This window comes from Aethalodelphis obliquidens, unplaced genomic scaffold, assembly GCF_003676395.1.
Source record: "Aethalodelphis obliquidens isolate GAN/ISIS:26980383/991018 unplaced genomic scaffold, ASM367639v1 scaffold2, whole genome shotgun sequence".
In the NCBI taxonomy this organism is placed as follows: Eukaryota; Metazoa; Chordata; class Mammalia; order Artiodactyla; family Delphinidae; genus Aethalodelphis; species Aethalodelphis obliquidens.
This window is the reverse complement of record NW_020837946.1, coordinates 66,517,633-66,537,745: the sequence shown is the minus strand read 5'-3', so window position 1 is coordinate 66,537,745 and position 20,113 is coordinate 66,517,633. Positions and strand designations below refer to the sequence as shown.

The 20,113-nt window shown below is 38.2% G+C and overlaps 1 pseudogene; it reads left to right on the top strand.

Moving 5' to 3' along the window:
• The first annotated feature begins 19,910 nt into the window (after positions 1-19,910).
• LOC113624920 (NADH dehydrogenase [ubiquinone] 1 beta subcomplex subunit 1 pseudogene) lies at positions 19,911-20,113 on the top strand (annotated as a pseudogene).

The window sequence follows — 20,113 nt, the reverse complement described above, 5'->3', positions numbered from 1 at the left end:
TGTATCACTTTGCTGCATGTATAAACTTGGAAAGTTCTTGAACTTCTCTGCTCTGCAATTTCTTCATTGTAAAAAGGGGATAATAGTAATCTCTAATTCAAAGAGATATGAGGAGCAAATGAGTTAACGTATATAGAACATACATGGCATATAGTAATATGTTTGAATATATAGAACATACATGTTTACCATTATTATTTTTGTTATTGTTATTATTAATTTCCACCACACATATTATGGAGACCCAGCACCAAATTAAAACAAGTGGACATTGCCAGATTTTAAAGAAATCTAGCCAAAACCAACCATTTTCTTATATCTCCCTTTTTTGTTACAATTAATATTTACTCTAATAAACATTTAAACAATATAGAAATATATAAAGTTCCATGATATATTCCATTGCCACAGCCCAGCTGGTTTCATTTTATTCAAGCATAAGTTCATTTGTTTGCTAATAATATCAGCCCAATTTATAAATGAATTAACCAATTCATGATAGATACTAAAATTTCATCATATACTACCTTATACTTGGGCCCCAATGCCAGATGCAGACAACAGCAACGTGTTTTGCTACTCTGAAGCTTATGGACACATCAAACTAATTTTCAGGATCCTGAAATTTCAGCATTTGTGAAGTGGAGATTGCCATGCCTACCCCACCATGTTTGGGGGAGAATTAGATGTCACCGTGTTCATGAAGGGGCCTAGCACAGCCTCTGGCATGTAGTTGAAGATCAACAGCACTAACTGAAATCAGTGCTCATTGGAATAACACTAACTGGAATCTCATCCCTATCCCCACTTCTCTGAGTTTGGTGCTATAATTTTTCTTAAGAATTCAAACACAAATTTTAGCCCTACACATGTCTCATTAGTACCTGGCAATTGGAACACTTTCATGAAAATAAATGTTCTGGAGATGTGTGTTAGAGATTGACACTTTCATGAAAATAAATGTTCTGGAGATGTATGTTAGAGATGGAAACCTTTTCATTAGCCATAACAGCACCAGTTACAGAGTTATTTCAGCTGCATTCAGTTTGTAATTTAATTTAGTAGGTCATAATGAGAATTACTAAAAGCAACCAAACCTGCGTTCTTTGAATTCTTTTAACTTGGCATTAGGTGCTGAGCAAATGGGCTTATTAAGCAAGCTGCTTGTAAGGCATGATACCTTGGTTCATATACTAACCTGTGATTTACAAAGTTTAAACTTATAAGACATAAGTGCTGAGTGTTATTTTTAAGATAATAAAGATAAGGTAATGAATGGAACATTAAACTTTGTGTTAAAAAATTAATCTCTAACTGGATGACCTTGACTTAACACTTCTTTACTTTTTAAGTCTATAAAATATTTGGTTATGGCAAAGTAGAAGGAGATTATAGTAGGAGATATCTTCTCCTATTTCCTTCACTGGTATTTATGCCCAAAAACTCTACAAGGAAGGTTCTATATACATTCAAGACATTGTTCCTTTAGCAGTTGGAAACCTCAGAGTGAGATTCAAAGACTAGGAGAGTACTTCCATGAATCTGGAGGAGGAAAGAAGACTGCTTAGTTTTATTGCAGACGGCTGCCAACTTCAGGATGTGCCAAAGTCTTTTTCTATTATAAGGTGACTTATGAAAATCATATAATACCCAGTTTAGCACTTCTACTGCTTTTAGGTTAAGTGCCATAAGCTCATGGGATCTGTAACCTCACAAAATCAAAAAGATGAGGAAAACATGATTTTTAATCAGTCAGTCCTCTAACGTGAATGTATTTACGACCACTTTGACTCCTGAAACTATTTAGTCCTAATCACACATTACAAGTGAGATGATTTAGGATAATAAAAATTGTGCCTTTTTACATCAGTACTAATTAAGTGCCTGAGGCAGAGCAGGTACTAAATTAAATACTGTAGTAAATTCCCATGGAGTTTTATTTAGGGAGAAATGATTATTACTAAAGTAAACCAAAATACTGGAAGAAACACATATGATGTCATTTTTCAAAGAGGTTTCTGAAGCTTAAAATGAAGTAATATTTTACTTGAAATAATACTGAATAATTAATGAAAAGGATTGAGTGTATAAAAGCTTGCACTAAAATCATTTTCAGACCAACTCTTCAAAAATAGGATTCTCAAATCTAATTATCCCTTTCTGCAAATTTAAGAATGTACTTAGATGATTTGAGGCTACATACAATGTTAAAATCTACATAACCAAAAATCCCAGAAATGGAGATGAAAGCACACTATAATTCTAAACTGTTTGGGATTATCATTTTTCAAAGGTATTTCCTGCCCAGTTTTAAATGTCTGGTGCTAAAAATGATAAGCAAACACTTCTGTCAATAGACCGCTTGTGTTCCTTACTCTGTTCTTCTCAAAGTGACAAAGTGCCTTGATTCCAGCAGTGATTCCCCAGTCTGCTTTCTCCTTGGGTTTCCATTGTGACCGTTAACTGCTGAAACCAAGCCCAGAACCGAGGATCACAGGATCTGAACGTTGCAAGTGATACCAAAGAGGTAAATTAACTCATCCCTCTGCCTTTAGGAAGGACAAACTGTGTCCAAATATTTCCAGAGGAATAATTTTACATCCTAATGAGAGTGAAAAACTAACGAGTGGGAATTCTTTAGCAACTCGTTTGCATACTTTTGGACTATTTCTATGCTAATGCAGTTGCAACAGCAAGGAAGCATTCTAGAGACACATGGGTGTTGCTCCCCTCACCGCCAGATGAGCGCATGACTAGGATTAGGCATCTAACTGTTACAGATGCATTAATTTGCCTGAGAAAATTCTTTTTGCAGATTAAACAACCACATAGAATATAACCATTTTTACACATCTTACTTTTACATGGGTAAACATTTCGACTCAGTATTTTTTCATGTCTCCTCTCCCTTTAACTTCCCTTGCCATTCTTTTGCTTTTTAAATTTGGTCCTCTTTCTCCCTGGCCTGCTCTTTACCCTCCAGCCTGGGTAATGACACCACTAAGCTTGAAGTTTAGCTCATTACCTTGGCACCATCTTTTTCTGACCTTTTATATTCCATTGGATGACAAATTCTGTAATTTTAATACTTTAAAAATGACTCCTGAGTCAGTCTTTTCCATTCTGTTACTACTACCTTACTTTAGCCTTCTATTATGTTTTGCTCGGATATAAATTAACTCCCCTATTCTCCTTGCTTCGATTTCTCTCCAGCTCCCAAGTATATCTCATGCACTGCTGTCAGAGTGGTCAGCATAAAGCACAGCTTGGACTTAATCTTGCACTGAAACCAGTCTTGCATTGAAACTTTCAATAGTTCCTCAAAACCTTCCCAAGCATCCAAACTCCTTGACTTGACTCTTACACCGCTCTTCCCATATTATGATCCAGTTTCCACCTTTCTAGCTTTACTGTCTACTTTTTCTCTTTCACATGAATGACAGTCTTCCTAAACTATACAAAAATTTCTAAACACACTCTAAATTTTCTTACACATTTTCCCTAATTCCATGTTTTTGCAATCTTGCTTCTTATTCTTCCAATATTTACCTGTGGAAATCCGACACCTCCTTAAATTCCCAATCAACGAAGAAACTAACGAACCAACCAACAAAGCAATTATAAAAGCAGCTCCATGTTACCCTGTGCTCCTACCACATCAGGACCATACTGAACATCCTAAATACCTAAACTCTAGTTCCCACTCAAATACCTGCTAGAGGGCTTCCCTGGTGGCGTAGTGGTTGAGAATCCGCCTGCCGATACAGGGGACACGAGTTCGTGCCCTGGTCCGAGAGGATCCTACATGACGCGAAGCGGCTGGGCCCGTGAGCCATGGCCGCTGAGCCTGCGCGTCCGGAGCCTGTGCTCCGCAGTGGGAGGGGCCACAACAGTGAGAGGCCCGCGTACCGCAAAAAACAAAAAAACAAAAAAACCTGCTAGAAAGATATTATTATAACCAGTTCACAGGTGAAGAAACTGACATTCAGAAGTGTCAGTGACTTGTACCCTAGGCTGCACAATTACAAGTGGTATGTGGCATATCCCTGTAGTTACCAACCTAATACTTTCTTCCTTTTTTTTCTTTAGCAGAACCCTGATTTTTTTTGGAGGGGGTGGGGAAGGGGAAGGGTTGGAACAGTGTAACCAGATTTAAAAAAACAAAAAACACAAAAGAACCGTGTATCCCCAGCTCCTTTATAGCAAAAAGTGCTTTGTGACGCAGTTCGAGCCAAGAAGATTTATGTGGCAATCTGCTGGGGATTTGGGTAATGTTGTGTTGTCACTCTCATGTCTCTTCCTTCCTCCTTATTCTTTAGAAGCACGGCTGAGATGCCTGGTAAAGCAGGGACCATCTTGGGACTATCAGTTTGGAGTCTAACACTAAAATGGGTAGAGCAAAACAATGAAAAGAACCTGAGGCATTGATGGTACTGGGTGGGAGCTGCGGCACTGTCACCTGTCCACAAATTCTTATTGGGTAAAAAGACTAAAGCCTAACTTGCTTAATTTACACATTGGGTTTTCTGTTGCTTAACTGGTGCATGATGGATATAGGCTTCATACCTAGATCTGTGTCACCTGGATTCTCCTTTAGAGAATCATCACTGCATTCTTCCTGAATCCACTTAAACCTTACCTGAATCCTCATCTCTGAAATAAATGATTCTTATGTACTTTCATGAAATTCTGGGCTACTTTTAAGGGCCCTATGATTTCCTCTTTTTATTTGGAATTTTTATTGTAGATTGTAAATTTCTCAAGAATACAGTCTATTACTTCCTTTCTTCCCTATACATAGAAAACACTGAATGAATGTTTACTGTGTTTGATTAAAATCCATAAAATTTACTGTATAGTTTTCTATTATCTGAGTCTTTTATGAATTTGTTTTAATCTTCTTTAAGTTTGTTAGGAACATACATGTACCCCAAACCACACTGATTTGAGCTCCCAATGAGTCTGCCAGAAATGAGCTCCCTCAGCTCTTCCTGCAAGTTTCTCAGTTTATTGCCTTAGGGGTTCTTAGAAACAAAGTCCTCTGGTTGGTTCATCTGCTACTTCTCTTCATTTTTCCCTGAGTGGCCGCTTCTGATACAGCCACTCTGCCCATTCCAGACTTGGGGGAGGAAATGCTGTTCTCACTACCCCTTTACTCTGTAGATCTTTTCCTAATTACTCATTGTACAACTGAAACCAGACTTTGCCTCAAAGAAAACAACAAAAGAATGGGGAATGAGGCAGTGGAACCATGTAGATTACATTCTGGATCTTGTACATCATAACTGGTTTCCAATAGCTGATGAATTTTATAATAATAATACTGTAACAGTGTTATTGTCAATTTTGTCATTTGCTAGTGACACTGGGACACTGTCACTAATTTTCACAAATAACAAATGAAATTTTAAAATGTGGTAATAAAGTCTTGATTTCAAGGGGTTTAAAGAGCTAGCAAGTGAGTGTAGATACATTTTTAAGGTATTTTTGTGGAGAAAGGAAAGGAGTAAATATCAGGACTGGAGCTGGAACTTAAGGGAGTGTTAGGGACCAGGTTTTTGCTAAATAAAGAAACATGAAGAAGAAGGAAGAGGCGGATGGAAAGGAAGAGAAGTGAAATAAAAGGGAGAAAAGGAGAGATTTAATTAAAGACCTGTGAGTAATATCCTGGTATTCTCCTATGCAGTGTACAAACAGTGCTCTGTGCTCTTAATAGGAAGAGGAAGTTCAAGAGATACGTCTCTGAAGAGAAATTATTTAGGAATTAATGTGGAAAGAACTTAATGTCAAGTATTTTTTCAGGCACAAGAGCAATATAATTAAACCAGGCTCTTTTATACACAGTCAGTACTCTATACCATATATACCAGCCTTCTGTTGGTCAGTTTATAATTTTGTAATACTTTTTGATGTTTTACTATCGACTTCAAAGTAAGGTAGGCTTTGATAACACATTCTGACTTTAAACTACTATAGTAGAAAGTTGTAAAATCTACTATTATTTTAAATCTTTTAAAAAATAGGACACTCCAAATGTGTTCCACGGGACTGAGGCTGATGCAAAGAGACATTGCAGCGCTCTTTGGCCTTGGGATTCAGTCGTTAAGAGAGAGCTGCCAACTCTGCCTTACCATCAGGGGACTGAGTTTTCACTCTTCTCTGGCTCCAGCACAGAAGACGGGCTGTCTGCAGCCTTTGTAAAACTTAAGGTAGTTCTTCCCTTGGAAGACAAGACCCTCATTTGCTCATTGACACCTTCCTGGAATCTTGTGACAGAATAGACACTAACTAACAGGAAGGCATGTAATGAAGAGAAATTAAGGAATACATGCTAATGATGAGTTTTATAGATTAATTAATAATGATTTGGGGTTGGCATATAGACTTTCTGGGTTGGCTATATGATAGATGTTTTAGACTCTTTACATTCTTTCAAATTCTAGAATATTTTATACTTTTTGAGGTAATTTCTTTCAGATTGAGAGATTCTTGGATAGTTCATTTATATTTTTTGAGGCCCTTGGGATATATCAATTGCCATGAAGAATATAATTGATTTGTAAGATTTAATTGAGCTGGTATTTTTTTTTTTTTGCAGTACGCGGGCCTCTCACTGTTGTGGCCTCTCCCGTTGCGGAGCACAGGCTCTGGACGCACAGGCTCAGCGGCCATGGCTCACGGGCCCAGCCGCTCCGCGGCATGTGGGATCTTCCCGGACCGGGGCACGAACCCATGTCCCCTGCATCGGCAGGCGGACCCTCAACCACTGCGCCACCAGGGAAGCCCTGAGCTGGTATTCTTATATGTAATGTACAAACAGTGCTCTGTGCTTATGGATAAAAAGAGAAAGCTCAAGATATGTCTTTGAAGAGAAATTATCTAGGAATTAAGATGGAATAGGAGGTTGGATATCTCAGTGTATTTCAAAGGAATATATCCGTTCTGCCCCTGGAAGGCAGGACTTCTCTCTCCCTCTGTGTTTTCTTGTTCCAGACAGGCAAAGCCTGCTTGTTCCTCCTTAGTAACTGTCATTGCCTCCTGCTGGTCTTTCATTTAGCAGGAGAGGGGGTCAGATGAGTCTTGATTAATAAATTGTCATTCCTCTCCTTCCCACCTCTCTCAAGCTCTGCTATCATAGAATCGATGTGAAATTGGTATCTACACTATCTTAAATAGCTCAAATCTAGCAAACTGAAATTTAATTGGTTAAATATAAATGCAGCTTTCCCCTGTCCCCTATCCCAAATCCTACTGTGAAGTACATAAGTGCAGTAGAGGAGAGGTATATTCATAGTAACTAATAAAAAAAGGTTTTAGTTTTACACTTCTGTTTTTTTCTAAAATAAGGAGCTATTATCTTTCTAACAAAAGTTTAAGCGTCATTTAAAATTATTGTGAAAGCTCATGGTAGTTAAAGTATCCCCTCCCAAATTTCCTGCCTCCAAATGTTTATATAATTCTGTGCATAGTGGACTCTGATCTTTGCCAATGTATCAACTCCATGAATATATCAACTCCATGAATGTTCTATCATTCAGTATCTAGCCAGGAAAACAGAAACTACCCTCAGTCTTTCAAATAGAGGGAATTAATACAGGGAATTGGTTACCCAGGTGATGTAAAACAGAGAAGCTAGACAAGGGTTGGTGAAGGAAACCCAGAGAAACTCTGATCACCCTCAGACTGGAAGCAACAGATGAATGTGTGGTTACCAGACAGCAGAAGCTGGACTCAGGTTACAGCCAGCACATGATGAGAGCTGGACCAGTGATCATTGGGCAAAGGGTGAGGGTGCTAATAGCAAGAGCTGGAACCATGGAAGAGACATGACACTGTCAGAGATTTTTTAGGATGCAACCAGAGAAGGGATGAAATACCCTAACGTTTCCCTGTAATGAAGACCCTGTTAGGATAACAAAATCTTGCTTGTGTCTTTTAAAGACTCCTGTGTTTTGGCCCTGAGGGCAGGAATCAGCTGTGAGCTAGACTGAATTCTATTCAATAGAGACATTTGTAGTGCTGCAAAACCAGAGTCAGTGAGTAGGAAGGATTAGCTTGTCATAGATTAGATAATACTTACCAGTGGGGTAAAGCAAGGTTGTCTTTTTGTCCTTCTCTTTATATTACAGTTACTGAAAGACTTTGATTTATGCCCTCCCATTTGTCATTCTGTAATACAGAAAGTAGAAAGTTAATAATAATAGCTGTATTTATTTGTATTATGTACAAAATTTTTCTAAGAGCTTTATAGGTATTAATGCTTTTAATTCTCAAGATAACCTCATAGGCAAAAGTACTACTATTAGCCCATGTCATGTAAGAGGAAGTTGAAGAATAGACAGCTTAGCTAATAGGCACACTGTTACATAGAGGTGACAGTTGTATTTTGGGGTACTACAAGTGACCTTTGTGATAAGTTCTGCTGTGTGATTATTGCCACAAAGAGGGTCCTCAGATAAACTCTTCTAAACTGGAGCACTGTTTCCTTATAGACATCGCCCATGTGCCAGTGCCTTAAACCAAGCCACCATCTTCTCTTCCCTCTCCACTACTGTGGACTCTGGACTCATCTCCTCACTTCCATACGTGTCCTCTTCAGTTTATTCTGCAGAGCAGCCAGAGTAACCTTTTAAAAACATGTCTCCTGGGGGCTCCCCTGGTGGCGCAGTGGTTGAGAATCCACCTGCCAACGCAGGGGACACGGGTTCAATCCCTGGTCTGGGAAGATCCCACGTGCTGCAGAGCAACTAAGCCTGTGAGCCACAACTACTGAGACTGCGAGCCACAACTACTGAGCCTGTGTGCTGCAACTACTGAAGGCTGCGCGCGCCTAGAGCCCGTCCTTTGCAACAAGAGAAGCCACCGCAATGAGAAGCCCCTGCACCACAACGAAGGGTAGATCCACCCCCTTGCCACAACTAGAGAAAACCCGCGTGCAGCAACGAAGACCCAACACAGCCAAAAATAAATAAATAAAATAAATAAATTTTAAAAAAGAAATGCCTTAAAAAAAACAAAAAAATACATCTCCTCTTCTCAAAGCCCTCCAGTGGTTTTCCATTGTTAGTAAAGTTCTACATTACTTAAAAATATTATACCATGGGTTTTTAGTGGACAGGCATAGTTTGGAGTTCTGCTGCTTTCCTGGTGTGATTGGGTAGCCATTTATTTACCAACCTGTCTCCTCTTGAAGGGACATTGTCTTTACCTCTTATACTCAGAGGCCATGGGCAAGCTCAGAAAAATCATACTGAAATCATCGTCACCTCCTGCCTATGAGAAGAGCATTGATCCATAGGGAGCAGAGAGCTCCAGAAAGTCTGGAGATTTGTATGTTAGACTGAACTCACTCCCTGGAACCCCCCTGGGGGCTTGTGAGTCTGCTGGAGCTCCTGGCAAAGTGACGGACATTTTGTAATGTCTGTCAGTGGTGCTATTTGTTTTGGCCTTTTCTGGGTAAATTTGGTGGGCAGCCAGGGCAACAAAGGGCACTCCTCAGACTAGAGTTGGAAGAGGAAACTGGGGTGAATCTCTAAGTAGTAGAGAGGGGTTTAGGGCAAAGAATACGGGCGAAGGACAAGTATGAGCTAAATTCACTATTTGCTTATCTACTTGCTTATACTGAACAAACAGCGAAAGCTAAACGAATGCTACAGAGGGCCTTAACATGCTGGAGAAGCGCTTGGTCCCCAGGGTACTCTACATTTCAGCCCTGTGGCAATGAACCATGCCAGGATTCCAACCTAAGTGCTGCCCTTCACTAGCAAAATATCTTAGGTGTGTCATATGTGTGATTAACAAATAAGGGACAGTGTGAAAAGCTTGGCGCTGCCTTTGGCATTCACATTTCTGAGAACTAAGGAAGAATATTAATTGATATGTAAATATATGGAATATTTACTAGCTGATAAATAAAGGGCATGACAAAATATCTTAGATAAAAATTGATGTTCTTATACATTAGTTATAGCTGATCAAAATTACTAGAATAACTATAGAAAAGTTTTTGGTTTTGTTTCTAATTGCTTCACAAAGTTGGAGAGGGTGGGCTCTGCATGATGAATACAACTAGAATAATGTTTTACTAGTTGTTATATATATATATATATATTTTTAAAAACAATCCACCTTTAAATGAATCTTTTTTTTAATAGTGTTTATTTATTTTTACTTGTTGACAGTTTGCTTTTTATTTATTTATTTATGGCTGTGTTGGGTCTTCGTTTCCGTGCGAGGGCTTTCTCTAGTTGTGGCAAGCGGGGGCCACTCTTCATTGCGGTGCGCGGGCCTCTCACTATCGCGGCCTCTCTTGTTGCGGAGCACAGGCTCCAGACGCGCAGGCTCAGTAATTGTGGCTCACGGGCCCAGTTGCTCCGCGGCATGTGGGATCTTCCCAGACCAGGGCTCGAACCCGTGTCCCCTGCATTGGCAGGCAGCTTCTCAACCACTGTGCCACCAGGGAAGCCCTAGCTGTTATATTTTAATCTAAATAAGTTGCCATGATTCTTCCCAATACTTCACTGCTTACGAATTATATTGAGCCCAATGGGTTCTGTAAAAGAACTTTGAAACCTCTTTCACTGCTTCAGACTTTATTCAGCCAAAATAATTACCGAGGACGTTTCAGCCTGCCTTTTTTTCAATTCAAACGTCGTTCACACTGACTTTTCTTGCTTTGAGTTCATGCAAGACATCATTAATACATTACATGTGCTCTTAAAATATTAACTTCAGATACTTCATTAATGTACACGTGTATATAGCTATTTATATATTTTTATCTGAATCGATGAAAATACCTCTTAGGTGAAGAAAACACTTTTTATTGCACCTTGAATTGCAAGACATCACGATCTAGTACTTCATAAATATTTTTCCTTCTTAAATCATTGCCTGGAAAATAAGTTTGTCTCACTTTTTCCATAAAGCTAAAGCTGTAGAGATCAAATTTTGTAGATGACACAAAAGAGTTTCCTCCATGAATAACCACAAGCTCATGCTACTGGAAAGGTCTTCAGGAAATGACACAGTTCAGCCTGAATCCAGATGGGTCCACTAAACACTGACAGTTATTCTGTTGTTCAGACCCCCTGAGACAGACTATCCAGACCCTCTTGCTATGGTAGCCTAGCTGTCTCATGTTAATCATCTTTTTCTTTTCTTTTCTTTTTTTTTTTTTTTGGTTGTTTGTTCTACAAAGCTTTATCTCATGTCTAATTTCTGTTACTAAGAATTATGCCCATTCTTGCTATGGTTTTGATCTTGGCAGACAGAACAGCTGGAAAAAAGAAATGTTATGACACCGATTATTGAGTGAAAATTGGGTGGGAGATAAAGTTTGGTGATATTTTACTATTTTAGATGCTTTAATGCCTTTTGAGTGTTGATATAGAGATGTCACATTTAATTTATTTGAAACAAATTTAAGGGAAAAATCATTGTAGAAACTCTCCTATAAATGACTGAAATTCTTATATCAAACTGAGTCATTTTTTAATCTAGTGTTGATATGAGAAAACTCTTTTCTCAGTAGAAGTGCTCTATTTCTTAAATTAGCTCCATAAATCTCTACATTCTTTCCAACTGATTAAGACAAGTTCACATTTGAAATATGAGGAGTCTGAAATGGAAGTTGAAGGTACTCAACAGTATATAAAGCACTTTCTAGACTAAAAGCTTTCCTTAGAACTGTGATATTAAAAGCAGTGACTAAATATATAAAATGATAGCCAGATTACCAATAAGTGTACACCTCAAACACAAATAATTATTTTGCATTTAGGGAAGACAAATATTAAATTCTTGCATCTTGCTTAATGTTCAACCTGCTTATGTAAGTAGATGTTCTTTTTTTGATTAAGCGTTTTTACAGGTGAATATGAATTCTGAATCTCTACATGTTATATAAGCACCAAAAACCCTGCCTCATATAATAGTGATACTCGTGAAATATCTTGCTTAATCAGTTAATGAACACAAAGCTACATAAAATCTATTTTTTTAACCATAAAATATCATTTATTTAGCAAATATGAATTGTGCTCTAATATTAAGCAATCTTCTAGGTGGAGGAAGCATAGCTTGTGATTTTCAATAGAAACAACCGTGATCTAGAACTTTTTCTTCATGGGTTAATGTGTAGCAGATGTCTTTAAAAATCTATAAAAATTATGTGAGCTTACATATTTTAGGAAGTTTTGTTTTTTAAACATTTCTATTTTCTTTGATTTTATTGTCCATTTGTATTTAACATTTATCATTATGAAAATAAAATATTCCCATGATAATTATCTCAAAAATATAGACAAGCAGAAAAAAAGAAAAACATCCTAACATAAATATAATATTTTGCTGTATTTCCTTCCAGATTTTTTACACACAGTTTAAAAAATGTTTATATTGTATTATATTCATAATTGAGAAAAATTGGAAAAAATAAAATTAAGGTGAATTTATCCACCATAAAAATGTGTGTTCATTGATATGATTTTCATGCATTTAAAAATGTATTTGTAACATAAAAAAGTAAAGATATGCTATTAAGTGAAAAAATTCAAATTATGAACTTTTATATGTATGGTTACATGGTTTAAGTATTACCTAATAAACTTGGAAATGTGTTAGGGTTTGACTTATAAACCAGATCAATTGTTTGAAGTGGTTTCTGGAGCTGATCACATTTCTGAACCATGTGTTATAAAGGAAAATAATCCAAAATATTTGGGAGCAAAGATATAGGGCAAGAGATTATATTCAGGTTACTATATGGATAAACTAAATCCACCCCTTTTCTGTTTAACTTTTACTAAAAAAAACCCCACATAGGTAAACTTTGATTCTTAAGAATATGGAAATTGAACACTAGATTTTTAAAAAGCCAATACCCAAGAAACTAATACAATATAAAAAATTAGCAGGGGATAACTGTTTTTTCTTTTCTTTTTTTTTTTCGTTGTGCCACATGGCTTGCAGGATCTTAGTTCCCCCACCAGGGATTGAACCCGTGCCCTCGGCAATGAAAGTGCGGCATCCTAACCACTGGACCGCCTGGGAATTCCCTAGGAGGGGATAATTTATTCCCTAGATTTTGCGGGGGGGGGACTAGAAAGGAGGTACAAACTTTTTCCTCTCAAATTTTGGTAATCCCGGGATGACTAGTTTTACAGAATTCGGGGGATTGTTTGTAATTAAATGTTGGCATGTTTATGGCATGGACTCAGTTTGAACTCTCTAGAAGCTGACCTTGAGATGAGGATTCATGTATTAATATTTGACATCTATTAAGGAAGTGCTCCCGGGAGAAGCAGGTAAGGAAGTGGAGGAAGCAGGACTGAAAAGGGGGAACAAGACAAGCGAGAGAGAAATTGCCCGTGATTTCTGAGTCTCAGATTCCACAGGGTACTCTGGATCATAAATTACATCTTAGATTTGTCCCACTCTGAGGCAAAGAATGGTCTGTCAAACTCCCACACAAGTCAGTACTTGGCTATAGGTTTTCCCAGGAATGCAGTGCCTTTCAGGAACTTCTGCTTCTCTGTACAAAGAACAAGGGCAGAAGGGGCTCCAACAGCTCAAGGTCAGTTCTTGGAGAGAGGATCCAGGGGAATCTGAATGATCCCTAGGGATATGTGCTACATGTGGCGACAGCCATATTCTGCCATAAGTCTGCATTTAAGTTGGGAAATGTGATTCTCCATGTTTTGCTGGGCCAAAGCATTCAACTGTGAGGTAGAGTTCACAAGTCCAGGGATGCACTTAGAGCCTGGGCATTTTCATAGAAACTGCCGTTAGAATTTGATGTGGAGGGTGGTGGTGGGGATGCCTTAGGTGTATGTGATCAGGAGTGAATAATACAAGTTCTTTAAAAATTGGAAGCATAGGAAGGAGAGAGGAAAAAAAAAAGTAAAACAATTAAGAGGAAACTCAGAACATATTGATTATGGGAGGATGCTTAGCTCAGGGAAACTGTCATTGCCCAGACTCCAGAGGAAAGTTGGGCAGAAAATTCTCAGCTCACGTTTGGAGCTACCAGAACAGTTTTCATGTGAGTGCAGAAAGCTTGACTTGGGCCCCAGACTGGAAAGGAGCCTGGTTCTCTAAGGGTCTAGGAAATCAGTAGAAGTAAAACTCAGAGGAGGCCTGGGATGATGGTAAAGTCTAGCAAGAAAGGACAGTGACCCTGGGTCAAGGCCAAAGGAGGGGCCAGCTGCATCTAAGGGGAATAAAAGTGAAGCCATCCAAGAACAGATTGTTTAAAGCTTTAAACCAGTGCCAAGTTTATTGAGGAATGTGAGACTGTGTACTTGCAAATTACCTCAACACTATATCATTTGTATTCTGAAATTTTCTCACACTGTAATAGAGACTCAGAGCCTTCTCAAATGTTTTCGTTTATGATTCTGTGATCCTAAATGAGTTGTGTAAGTTGTGCATCCTGAGGGTGCTGTGTTCCTGTGGACATCACCAGGGTTGAGTATTACTGGGAAGAAAAGTGAAAAAAGAAAAAGACGGTGATCTTCCGTGTGTGGTCCTGGGGGGAGTATCCTGCCTTGTGATTACCCAGAAATTTGTCCAAAGCAAGTGTCTGAGGGCACCCATTGAGGAGAGACTTTTTATTCGTGCCTTAATTTGAGTGTCCCATCTGGAAACTGTATGTCTTTTAGTCACATTTGCATACTGGCAAACTATATTTATGAAAAAAAACCTCTCAGCAGATAATAATGATAAGTCTTCTACACGATTAGAGGATAAGCTGGCTTTGTCTGTATTCTAGCCAACTACATTTGTCACATTAAAAAAATAATAGAAAGCTAAGGAAAAAATACTTGATAATATTTTCACTTCCATTTTATTTTTGCAAACAGGAAAATAAAGTATTACTAATAAATATTGTTTGAGTTCCAGGAGCTAACTCTATCATCTTATACTAACTATTCTTTAAGTTGGGTACAGATAAAATTTCTTTCACAAAGACCAAAAGATTACGAGCTCATACATTTTTTTCTTAATACTCAAAAAAACTAGTTCCCAAAGAGGTACAAACTATTATGTATAAAGTAAGCTACAAGGGTATATTGTACAAAACAGGGAATATAGCCAATATTTTGTAATAATAAAGGAGTTATTTTAAACCACTGCTATTATTATCCTGATTGATGCTCATATCATCCTGTCTTTGACCAGTGGAAGCAAAGCTCTGCAAGCTGACTTCCTTGTTTTTTTGATAGTTCTGCTTCTTTGTTTTTGGTCATCCATTTTTATTTTGCACATTTTCTGTTCCACTTCTGCATTGAGCCATTTCTTCAAAGAGCCTTGGTTCCTTTTATTGGGAAGGTACTTGGAGAACACAGTTTTGGTATTGCTGTGCTCAATATGTTATGCACTGGTCATTCTTTCTAGCCCTTTGCAGTGGTCATAGCTAGAAAATAAGTTAATTCTTTTAAGATAAAATACTTTTTGAATTCACACAGATATTTTCAATTCAATTTTAGGACTGCAGGAATTTTACAGAATTTTATTGATGTTATATCTGCATCCTATGTCCAAGATCCTGATTTTTAAGGGCACCGCTATAATTTCTCATTTGCATCCAGCCACAATATCCATGTAATAGCCTTGGAATAACAATGCCTACACTACCACAAATACCAACAACAAAATATAAAGTAGTGTGGGGTTTTATTAATGTTCCTTTTGTTTTCAAAGCATATCACTGTGGGGATGTACAGTCAAATTATTGTGTTTTAAGAATGGTTGAGGGACTTCCCTGGTGGCGCAGTGGTTAAGAGTCCGCCTGCCAACGCAGGGCACACGGCCTCGAGCCCTGGTCAGGGAAGAACCGCACATGCCACGGAGCAACTAAGCACATGTGCCACAACTACTGAAGCCCGTGCACCTAGAGCCCATGCTCCGCAGCAAGAGAAGCCACTGCAATGAGAAGCCCACGCACTGCAGCAAAGAGTAGCCCCCGCTCACCGCAACTAGAGAAAGCCGGTGTGCAGCAACAAAGACCCAACGCAGCCAAAAATTAATTAAATAAATAAATATATTAAAAAAAAAAAAAAGAATGGTTGATTAAATCATTGACTGTTGGTGATTAACTCTACTACAGTCCCTCTCCCCTTCCCACAGGTTGAAGGTGGCAATAAATGTTCAACCTTTTGTCTTTCTGGTGACCAACCCCCAACCTGAAGCTATCTAGGGGCCCCTAGCCCCCAGTCCTTTCATTAGCATACAAAAAGACACTCATCTTTCTAAAGATTCCAAGGGTCTTAAAAACTCTGGTGTCAGGAATCTGAGTCAAACACCAACTATTAGGACAAAAGATGCTTCTAGCGCCCTATCACTTAGGAAATTACAGTTTTAGGAGCTCTGTGTCAGAAACTGGAGGCCGAGACCAAATATATATTTCTTATTATATCACAATAGCATTGTCCCAACTTTGGAGAAAATATAACATAGAAAAATGGCTGGATGGTAGTGAACCAAAATATTAACAGTGTGATGATGTTAATTTTCCCTTTGTGCTATGTCATTCCATTTTAATTTACAATGTGCACTTTATAATTTTATAATAAAAATAAAAGACATGAGTGAACTGTAATTAATTCAAAACTAGAATACTGCTGTAAAGTATTATCTACAGATCTTCTTCAACTTATGATGGGGTTAAACCCTTCCTTAACTTATGATAGGGTTAAACCCATCTTCTGATAAACCCATCAGAAGTTGTAAATAGTATAATTTGAAATGCATTTAATACACCACTGAACATCATAGCTGAGTCTAGCCTACCTTCAACATGCTTAGAACATTAACATTAGCCTCCAGTTGGGCAAAATCATCTAACACAAAGCCTATTTTATAATAAAGTGTTGAATATCTCATGTAATTTATGGAATACTGCACTGAAAGTGAAAAACAGAATGCTTGTATGGGTACAGAATGCTTTTAAGTGTATCATTGTTTACCCTCCTGGTCTCATGGCCGACTTGGAGCTGCTGCCACTCCCCGCATCACCAGAGAGGATCGTACCACATATGTCTGGCCTGAGAAAAGATCACAGTTCACAATTCAAAGTACAGTTTCTACTGAATCCGTATTGCTTTTGCATAATCATAAAATCAAGAAATTGTAAGTCAGAACCAGTGTAAGTTGGGGACCATCTGTATCCTTAAGTGGAAAAACAACTTTTACAAAAACTATTGAAAAATCTTAAAATATATATATTTGCCTATATAAAATAAAAAAGTTTCATCAGGTAAAATGATCAATAACAAAATTTTTTAAGTTAGTACCTTATTCATAAAGGCATGATATTAATTCATCAAGAAGAAAAGCAAAAACTCCAATGGGAGAAAATAAGTATGTGTAATACAGTACACAGTAATTCAAATTGTCAATAAATACAGGAAAAGCTCTCATGGAAACCTAGGATATTATGATTTCTTCATTTTACAGGTGAGGAAAGTGAGGATCAGAAAGGTTAAATCACTTGTTTATGAGAATAAGGACAAAGTTGAGATTCATCCTTCTAACTTTGGACTAAGATCTCAAGCCCTGTCACACCCGTGGCTGAGGAAACCCAGTCTCCTAGATACGACTTCTTGTGGCTCACCCTCATAGTCAAGAGTTCTTTTTTAAGAAAAATTTTAAATTTATTATTTATTTAATTTATTTATTTTTGGCTGCATTGTGTCCCCATTGCTGCGCGCGGGCTTTCTCCAGCTGCGGCTTGTGGGCTGTAGGCACGCGGGCTTCAGTAGTTGTGGCGCACAGGCTTCGTTGCTCAGCGGCATGTGGGATCTTCCCAGACAGGGCTTGAACCCATGTCCCCTGCATTGGCAGGTGGATTCCCAACCACTGCGCCACCAGGGAAGCCCAAGAGTTCCTGACGTTAGAATGAGGAATACTCTCCCTTCTCTGGATACCAGACCCTCGCTAAATTTAAATTAAATTGTATGACTCAGTTATTGCTTAGTTCCACATAGAGCATACTCCTTTCATTAAGTTTTTAATGTTAACAAAGTAATTACATGTTCATCTTCATTAAAGTAAAATGTATTTTAGGCTGCTCTTCAGTCTAATTAAAGAGCATGTCTATGACCGTGAATATTTTGTTTAATCAACTACTTAATCTAGAAGCAACATAAAGAGTATTGTTGGTGACTTCCATCCATTAATCTATTAGGTTGTCCTCTTTATGCATTCAAATATAAATACTATGCTTAGTCTTTAAACATTTATTGCCAAGATATTCCTACTTATTTCTACTCTCCACCCCCGCTTTGTTTATGACAGATATAATCATAAACTGAAAGCACATTTCCATGCTAAAAACTTTCTGACATTCATTAGGGCTCTTCACATACAAAGCAGAAATCAACAGGATGTCTTAAGTTTTCCTAATTTGTAACATTGTTTCTACTACAGTTACCAAAAAATTGCTATTATGAGCTAACGAAAATATATGGCTAGTGTGTTCAATATTAGACAATGTTGGAAAAAATCATTTTTTAAATGTATGATTGTTCCCCAAAAAAACACAATAAACAGAAATGGACTTAATTGTTATTGCCATAAATGAGTGATTTACAGTTATTTTTCCTACCCCAATTCCCAGAAATATGTTATCACACATTCTCATCAGTAACAGAAGCCCTAACATAGGCATAATAGACTCTCCAGGAGGTGGTTTCCTATTTAACTAAGATTCCTAGCTGATTTTGATAAGCCTCCTTCCCAACGGACACGGCCACTTGCACACTGGTGCTTTTCAAACTTGAACAGGAACAACTTGGGGCTCTTGTTATAACGCAGATTCTGGTTCATTAGGTTTGGGGTGGAGCCTGAGATTCTGCATTTTTAAAGAGCTCCCGGAGCGATACCAATGCTGAGGGTCCACAGACCCTACTTTTCAGGGTAAGGCAGTATAACCACCTCCCAGCTCTTAATCACCAATAGATGCTGCACATTTGTGAACCCAATCATGGGTTTGATGCATTTGTCTTTATCTTGTCTGTAATTGGGTTCTATTCTGCTTTTAGAGAATTTCCTCCAATCATAGAGGGAAATTAAAGAATTTATGGATCTATTTGACACAATTATTAAACAGTTCTTTTAATGTCTCCTGCAAATATCTTTCCCATAAGTAGAAAATGAGGAATGATGACAAGAAGAGAATGAGAACTGGTCTCACATGCTGGTTAGCAGTGGCAGCAGTAACTCCTGTGCAGACCCGATGGTAGAACAAAGGAAGCTGTTGAAGGATCCCTCTAACTCCCTGTGAGCTCTTATTCTTCAGTGGGACCTAATCCCTAGACGTTTGGTGCTTGGTGATGTTGCTTCATGTCTGCTTTATTCTCTCAAGGTTGTTTTCCCTTCCCTTTCTTAACCTCCCTTCAAAACCAGCTTTCATGGTTCAATCCATAAAGTTTTCTGATCACTAATTCTGTGCAAGGCAGTCTAAGCACTGAAAAAAATATGAAGGACCACTGGTTTTAAGCTGTTTAATATTTATTTAGAAAAAAAAAGGTGTGCAAAAACAAGTGATGAAGGAATTCCATAACAACTCTGTATTTTATTTTATTAGAGGACACAAAGCTGTACCTAGAAGCTCAGCATTTGGGGAGACCTTAAAGATCAAGTTCAATTTTTATCTAGCACGTGAACTGCCCCTACCACGCTGTGGGCAATTGTCTGTCCAGCTTCTAAGTTGTTCCAGGCCCAGAAGGCTCACTAAGTTCCAGGGTAGCCCATGCTGACATCCATTGCCTCTAATTGTTAGAAAGTTCTTATTTACACTAGATTGTTCCTTCTATTAATTGTCAGACATATACCCGTTGTCTTGCAGAAGAAAAGTCATGGTCTGGCTGGTGGCTGGGCTTACCGCTGCCCTTGGTCGTGGGGTTGTTGTTGGCACCAAGGCCCCAGCGTTCATGATGAACTTACTTCAGACTGTGCGTGACTACTGGGTACATATACTTGCCCCTTTGGGATTTGTCTTTGGATGTTGTCTAGACAGAAAACATGATGAAAAGCTAACTGGCTTCTGGAACAAGAGTCTGTTATTTAAAAGGAACTGAGGCCCAATGAAGAAGTCATCTGGAAATAA